The sequence below is a fragment of the Triticum dicoccoides genome, chromosome 3A, assembly GCF_002162155.2.
Source record: "Triticum dicoccoides isolate Atlit2015 ecotype Zavitan chromosome 3A, WEW_v2.0, whole genome shotgun sequence".
In the NCBI taxonomy this organism is placed as follows: Eukaryota; Viridiplantae; Streptophyta; class Magnoliopsida; order Poales; family Poaceae; genus Triticum; species Triticum dicoccoides.
This window is the reverse complement of record NC_041384.1, coordinates 134,072,509-134,080,785: the sequence shown is the minus strand read 5'-3', so window position 1 is coordinate 134,080,785 and position 8,277 is coordinate 134,072,509.

The following is an 8,277-nucleotide window of genomic DNA, read 5'->3' as shown; positions in this document are numbered from 1 at the left end:
CGCCTCCCCGGAGCCGCCGCCCCGCCCGAGGTTCGTCGTGCCTCGACTTCCGTGCCATCGGTTAAAAAAAAATAGATCGGTTTTCGTCGGTTTTTCGTCGGTTTATTTTTTTTCCTAGTTTTGGTTTTTTTAAATAGATCGGTTTTTCCGATTTATTTAATTTAGCGAGCGTTCGTCGTTTTTTTTTCTCGGATTAAATCCGCGATTTTTTTGATCGCGATTTCTGATCCGATTTTCGATCTAGTATAACTTTTCGCTCGTTTATCGGAATCAGGCGATTCAAGCGCCTAGAGTTTCGTCTCGAAACCCTCTATCCGTTTAACCAACTTAAACCAGTTTTTGCTACTGTAAAAATTTGCCCTAGATCCAAATTACTAGAACGAAGTTGTTTTCTTTCGCCGTTTGAGTTTCGTTGCTTCGTTCGATTTGATTCTTTTGCCAACCAGAGTTCTTAAGTTGAACCTTCTGGTTAGATCTCCTATTTGAGTTTTACCTGTGCATTAGAGGAGTACTTATTGTATGCTTGTTTGTTTGTCTGCGATAGAATACCCAGAGTGCGCCGCCTGTTACTTCGAATCGTTAGGTTTCCCGGATCATCAGCAAGGCAAGTAACACTTTGATCATACCTTTTCTACTACCCAGTTTTATTGCATTAGATCAATCCTCACACATTGCATGATTAGGATTTAATCAAATTGTGGGATGGGAAGTAGTTGAGGTAGTACCTATTACCTGTTTATTTTCAAACCTTTGGGAGTTACTTCTACGTTTGCTTATTATGCCATGCTATGCTAGTAGACGTGGATTGGGTGAGTGATATCCATGACAGATGCGAGTTTTGTTAATTAATGGTTTATCTAAGGTGGCAACTTAAACACACATCTGGGTGGATTGAGGCACCTGGGTATTCCAGGACTTGCCTGTTTTCTTTTGGACCGCCACCCAGGCTCAAAGGGATCATGAGACTATTCATACTAGAAACTTCTGTGTGCAGCCACAAGCTATGATGGGCTCTAGCATAGTTGATTAAGTCGTGCAAACTCTTACAGTGGTAGACTAGCAGATGTAGGGGATGTAGGCGGTACGGTCTACCCGATCGTAAGGTGCTAGCGCTTCTGAAAGACTATGTCTCGGTCATTCGTCTTCTCAAACACCATGTAGTGCGAGATACCAAACGGAGGCGATCGAGTCTTGTGGGGAAAAGTGCGCAAACCTCTGCAGAGTGTAATAAACTAATCATGGTTAGCTGTGTCCCCGGTTATGGACATCTTGAGTATCTAGTACTTGGATTATCATGTGAATCTCAACATGTTACTCTAAATAAATTTTGGTGGGTTATGTTTAATGATGATGCTTAATTGGGATTGAGAATGCTGTCAACCATTCTCAATGTTTAACAACTACCATGATAGTTAAATAAATTTTATTTCTTTGAAGTAGGGAAAAATTGGCTTTACGCAAGACTGTAACCATAGAGCTTTCCACCAGCCAAATATGCATATAGTATAGCTGTTTCATTCCATTACTCTCTATGTGTTACCTTGCCAGCATATTCCATGTGCTGACCCGTTTCGGGCTGCAACGTTAATGTTGCAGACTTTTCAGACGATGATTAAGGAGTTTTAGGTCGTGGTTCTATACTCAGTGATGCCGCTGGAGTTGATGGGCTCACTTATTTTCCAAGCCTTCCGCTGTTATCGTTATTAGATGGCCTTAAGCCATATTTATTGTAATAAGTTCTCTTCTGAGACACTCGATGTAATAAGTGTGTGATTGCTACTCTGCTATAAATTCTCCGAGTACTGTGTGGTGTCAGCATTACTGATCCAGGGATGACACCGGAGCACAGAGATCAGACTGTTTGAGGTCTGGTCGCTACAGAGATGGTATCAGAGCACACGCTAACTGTAGGACACGACCACTAAGCTAAAAGACCTAGATCACTATCCATTCTCTTCTCTTCTGACTTCTCATCTTTTCTACTCATTTAGGATGGCGGATGCAAGGAACAAGTTCACGCAACCGGATGAATATACACCCTTTGGACGTCACTTGAAGGAAGTCACTAGATACCTGAACATAGGAGTACCAAGCTTCACCGGAACCTACAACGCCACTTTACCTGAAGAAGAGCGCTGGATGATTCAAGTTCAAGTTCCAGGAAGGACGCTCATGCCAGTCACTGAGCCCATAGAGTTTTCTTTTGATGCACCAACTTGGAGTCTAGGAAAGAGCATGGCAGCTCACATCGCCATGGGATGCATTGGAGAAGTCTACCACAAGGATCTCAAGGATACTATCTACCAGATTTGTGGGCGCCGAGATGAACACCGGGAGATGATCAGCACCAGGAAGGATAGATCAATCGCAGCTTTTATCCAGGAGTTAAACCAGCACATTCGACGACAGGAGAACCAGATGTGCGCCGACATGATAGATCTGAAGAAGGCTAAGACTAGAATCAAGGAACTGGAGGAAGAACTCAAGGCTACACGTGAAGATTATGAAGAAGAAATTGAAGTATTGGCGGAGAAGAATGACGACCTGATCAAGAAGATTGGAATATTTATGGGAGGCCCTACGCCAGTAGATGAAGACGAAGAACCCAAAGAGATTAGCCCGGAAGACTACATCATCATCGACGACACCGACTCGGATCCAGATAGTAGCGATGATGACTATGTTGATGAAGCTGGAGCAGATATCATGGAGTCTGCAACCGAAGAATATTTCTAGTAGACCACCTCATCAGTAGTAGTAGTCCACCATGTAAATATAGTAGTCCGACCACTTTTGCGATAGATAGATCGATTGTATGCCCTTGTTTGATTGAATGAAGTGAATTGTTTGCTTTTGCCTCATGTGCATATGGGTAGTGTTTTCTCTTTAGACCCCCTCTATTCTTACATCTCATCTTTTTTAAACCCTTAGATGCCTCCGAGACGTGACCCCGGATTTGCCTTTCCACCGGAGCTCACTCAGTTGATCCAGCAGCAGAACACATTGATGCAGTTGCTAGTCCAGAATCAGAATCAGGGGAACAACAACAACAACCCACCACCACCACCACCACCACCTGTTGACCACTTAGCCCGTTTTCTTAGGCTGAATCCGCCAGTGTTTTCCAGTAGCACCGAGCCGATAGTAGCAGATGATTGGCTCCGCAAGACAGCTAGGGAGTTTACCACAGCAGGATGCATAGATGCGGAGAAGGTGAAGTTTGCCGCACATCAGCTAGAAGGACCCGTAACATCATGATGGGAGAATTTCACCGCCACTTTCCCAGTCGACACTGTCACATGGGACCAGTTTCAGCAGGCTTTTTGTACTGCACATGTTTCAGCAGGAGCTATGTCCATGAAAAAGCGTGAGTTTCGCAACTTGCGCGAAGGAGGACGGACAGTTGGCTAGTACGTGGAGGAATTTAGTAAGTTAGCACGTTATGCACCAGATGACGTCGCTACGGATGCAGCTAAGCAGGAGAAGTTTCTGGAAGGACTGAATGATGAGTTGAGCATGCAGTTGATGGTAGCCACCTTCAACAACTACCAGGAGTTGGTAGATTGTGCTCTTATGATTGAAGGGAAGCAGCAGCAAATTGAGAATCGCAAGAGGAAGTATGGATAAGGAAAGTACAATTCAGGAGCTCAGCAGAAGCCATGTTTTACCCCTAGACCGGGAGGACATTTTCAGCATACCCATGGAGGAGGTAGCTCGAACAATCACAATGGCACCAAGAATGGAAATGGCAATGGAGGTAGCAACAGCCAGAATCGCACCAACCCATCAACCCCAGCCAAGAAGGACCTGAGCCAAGTCACTTGTTTTAAGTGTCAGAAGACCGGATATTATGTCAATGAATGTCCTGAAGGCCAAAATGGCAATGGTAGTTCTGGGAAGAAGCCGAACCCTTTCAACAGGGGGCAGGTGAACCACGTTAGCGTGGAGGAGGTGAAGCTCAGCCCGATGCAGTAATAGGTAAGTTTTTGGTTAAGTCATTTACTACACTCGTTCTTTTTGATACTGGTGCATCGCATTCATACATCTCAAGGGGATTTGTGGATAAGTATAACCTATCAACCCAAGCCCTTAGGTCACCCATGTTAGTAACCTTGCCTGGAGCAGAGCATGTGGCTAGTCTATGGTGTGATCGGTTACCATTAAGGATTGGTAACTATGTTTTTCCCTCAGACCTAATAGTATTGGAATCTCAAGGATTGGACGTGATATTAGGCATGGATTGGTTATCAAAGTATGAAGGGAATATTGAATGTGCTAGTAAGTCAATTTTGCTTACCACCCCAGAAGGGAGAAGGATCAAGTATGTATCCCGACATGTGCCAAGGAGGACTCAAGTAAATTGCCTAACAGGAGTTGTGCAAGAGGAAGTATCAGCGGTAAGGGATTTCCCTGAAGTATTTCCAGAGGAGTTGCCAGGCATGCCACCAGATAGAGATATTGAGTTTTTGATTGAGCTATTGCCAGGCATAGGGCCAATATCAAAGAGACCATATAGGATGCCTGCAAAGGATTTGGTGGAAATTAAGAAGCAGATTAAGGAGTTGCTGGATAAAGGATATATTCGCCCAAGTTCTTCGCCTTGGGAATCACTAGTACTACTAGTGGAGAAGAAGGATGGATCGTTAAGGATGGTTGTTGATTATCGAGGATTGAATGAAGTAACGATCAAGAACAAGTACCCACTACCAATGATCAACGATCTGTTTGATCGATTGCAAGGAGCTAAGGTATTTTCCAAGATCGATCTGCGATCAGGATACCACCAGTTGAAGAATCAAGAACAGGATATTCCTAAGACAGGTTTTACCACCAGGTATGGGCTGTATGAGTATACCGTTATGTCATTTGGTCTGACTAATGCACCTGCCTATTTTATGAACATGATGAACAAAGTGTTTATGGAGTTCTTGGATAAGTTCGTCGTAGTGTTCATTGATGATATCCTGGTTTATTCGAAGAATTAAGAGGAGCACGAGGAGCATTTGCGTTTGGTACTTGGAAAGCTCAGAGAACATCAATTATATGCCAAGTTCAACAAATGTGAGTTTTGGTTGAAGGAAGTAGGATTCTTCGGACACGTTATATCTGGAGAAGGTATAGCAGTTGATCCCACTAAAGTTGATACCGTGACCAAGTGGGAAGCCCCAACAACAGTTGGAGAGATCCGGAGTTTTCTTGGACTCGCAGGATACTACCGGAGATTTATTGAGAATTTCTCAAAGATTGCGAAGCCTATGACTGAGTTGTTGAAGAAAGATACCAAGTTCATATGGACAGAGGAATGTGAGGCTAGTTTCCAGGAGTTGAAGAAACGTTTGGTTACCTCACCAGTGTTGATTTTGCCAGACCAGACCAAAGATTATGAGGTGTATTCCGACGCTTCACGTCGAGGACTTGGACCAGTGCTTATGCAGGAAGGGAGAGTTGTTTCATATGCCCCAAGACAACTGAAGCCTCATGAATTGAATTATGCCACGCACGATTTGGAGTTAGCAGCCGTAGTGCATGCTTTGAAAACATGGAGGCATTTCCTCATTGTAAATCATTGTGAGGTGTACACGGATCATAAGAGTTTGAAGTACATTTTCACCCAGAAGGAGTTGAATCTTAGACAAAGGAGATGGTTGGAGCTTATCAAGGATTATGATATGAAATTGCATTACCACCCCAGAAAGGCTAATGTAGTAGCTGACGCATTAAGCCATAAGAGCCATGTCAATACGTTAATGACGGGAGAAATACCCAAGGAGTTAGCAGATAATCTTCGTGAACTATGTGTGGAAATAGTTCCGAAAGGCTATGTAGCAGCATTGGAGATTCAGTCAACTTTGATGGATAGAATCAGGGAAGCTCAGAAGACCGACAGAGAGATTGCCGCTATAAAGGAGAAACTTAGCACAGGAAAAGCTAAAGGATTTCGTGGGGATGAACATGACACCCTATGGTTTGAAGACCGTGTTTATGTGCCCAATGACCCGGAGATTAGGAAGTTGATTCTGCAAGAGGCACACAATTCACCATATTCGATTCACCCAGGAAATACCAAGATGTATTTGGATTTGAAGGATATTTTCTGGTGGACCGGAATGAAGAAGGATATTGCGGAGTATGTAGCAGTTTGTGATGTATGTCAGAGAGTAAAGGCAGAGCATTAGAAGCCAGCGGGATTGTTACAACCATTGCCGATACCCGAATGGAAGTGGGATAAGCTAGGCATGGATTTTATCATGGGATTGCCCAGGACTCGTTCAGGCTATGACTCGATTTGGGTTGTAGTTGATCGATTGACGAAAGTAGCTCATTTCATCCCAGTAAAGACCACTTACACCAGTGCTAAGTTGGCAAAGATATACATGACCAGGATCGTATGTCTGCATGGAGTTCCAAGGAGTACCGTATCAGATAGAGGAACCCAGTTTACCTCAAAGTTCTGGAAGCAATTGCACGAAACTTTGGGAACCAGGCTAGAATTCAGTACATCTTTTCATCCACAGACAGATGGATAGACCGAGAGAGTTAATCAGATTTTGGAGGATATGTTGAGAGCTTGTGCGCTAGATTACGGATCTAGTTGGGACGACAATTTGCCATATGCAGAGTTCTCTTACAACAACAGTTACACCAGTTTAAAGATGGCCCCTTTCGAAGCCTTGTACGGAAGGAGGTGCAGGACATCGTTGTCGTGGGATAAAGTTGGAGACCGCTAGTTGTTTGGACCTGACTTGATCAAGGAGTCTGAACAGAAGGTGAAGTTGATTCGTGATAGGCTCAAGGTAGCTCAGTCCAGACAGAAGAGTTATGCAGATTCTAAACGGAAGGAGACAGTTTACGAAGTCGGAGATAGAGCTTATCTTCGAGTATCTTCACTTCGGGGAACAAAGCGTTTTGGAGTTAAAGGGAAGTTAGCGCCACGATTTGTAGGACCATATCGAGTTTTGGAGCATATGGGAGAAGTGGCCTACAAGTTGGAATTGCCTGAAGGATTGTCAGGAGTTCATGATGTGTTCCACGTTTCCCAGTTGAAGAAATGTCACGCGGAGATGGCTGACATACCGTTGAGAGATACAGTGCCTTTGGAAACTATTCAGTTGGATAACGATTTGACCTACGAGGAGAAACCAATTAAGATCCTCGAGTTTGCCAGCCGAGTTACTCGCAGCAAGGTTATCAAGTTTTGCGAAGTTTAGTGGAGCCACCACATGGAGGATGAAGCCACCTGGGAACGAGAGGAAGATTTGCTCAAGGACCACCCTCACCTATTTTCTAGCCAACCCGAATCTCGAGGGCGAGATTCATCTTAAGGGGGGTAGGTTTGTAACATCCCAAATTTCCAATTTGGAATGTTATACATTAGATCATCTATGCATATCATATTTTATTTTTGCATTTTGGTTGATCCTAGAAATTCTACGCAACACAAGGACCCACGGAGAGAGTTGGGGATTTCGTTATTTTCATAATTGAGTTTCCTCAAATTTTGAGAATATGATCATTTGATTTTATTTATTTTATCATCAATTATTTGTATTATAAAAATATGAGAGAGGGAATAAAATGACTTTCCCAAAATAGAGAAATATTGAGGATTTAATAATAAAATCAAATAAGATTTTATTTCGGAGTTTTTCGGTGTTTTATTTGAATTTAGGAAAAATGTGCGTTTTTCAAATTTGCACTTAAGTCCCAAATAAATGTTCACCTTGTGTGGCTTGATTTTAGAAGCCCGTGAAAATTTATTTCGGAATTTTTGGAGTCTGTTTAGTATTTTTTTTTCTTCCGAGCGAAATAAAAAAACGAACCGACCTACGGGCCGTGTCCGACTAGGACTCCGGCCCGCCAGGGCTTTATAAGCTGGGGCAGCCCACCCGGGGGAAACCCTAGCCCAGCCGCCGACCCCGCCCCCAGCCGCCCGACCCCGCGCCGCGCCGCCACCCGCCGCCGCCGCCGCCAACGCTGCCGCCGCCGCCCGCCGCCGCCACGCCGCCGTGCCGCCGCCTCGCCGGAGCCGCTGCCCCGCCCGAGGTTCGCCGCGCCTCGACTTCCGTGCCGTCGTTTTTTTAATAGATCGGTTTTAGTCGGTTTTTCGTCGGTTTATTTTTTTCCTAGTTTCAGTTTTTTTAAATAGATCGGTTTTTCCGATTTATTTAAATTAGCGAGCGTTCGTCGTTTTCTTTTTCTCGGATTAAATCCGCGATTTTTCTGATCACGATTCCTGATCCGATTTTCGATCTAGTATAACGTTTCGCTCGTTTATCG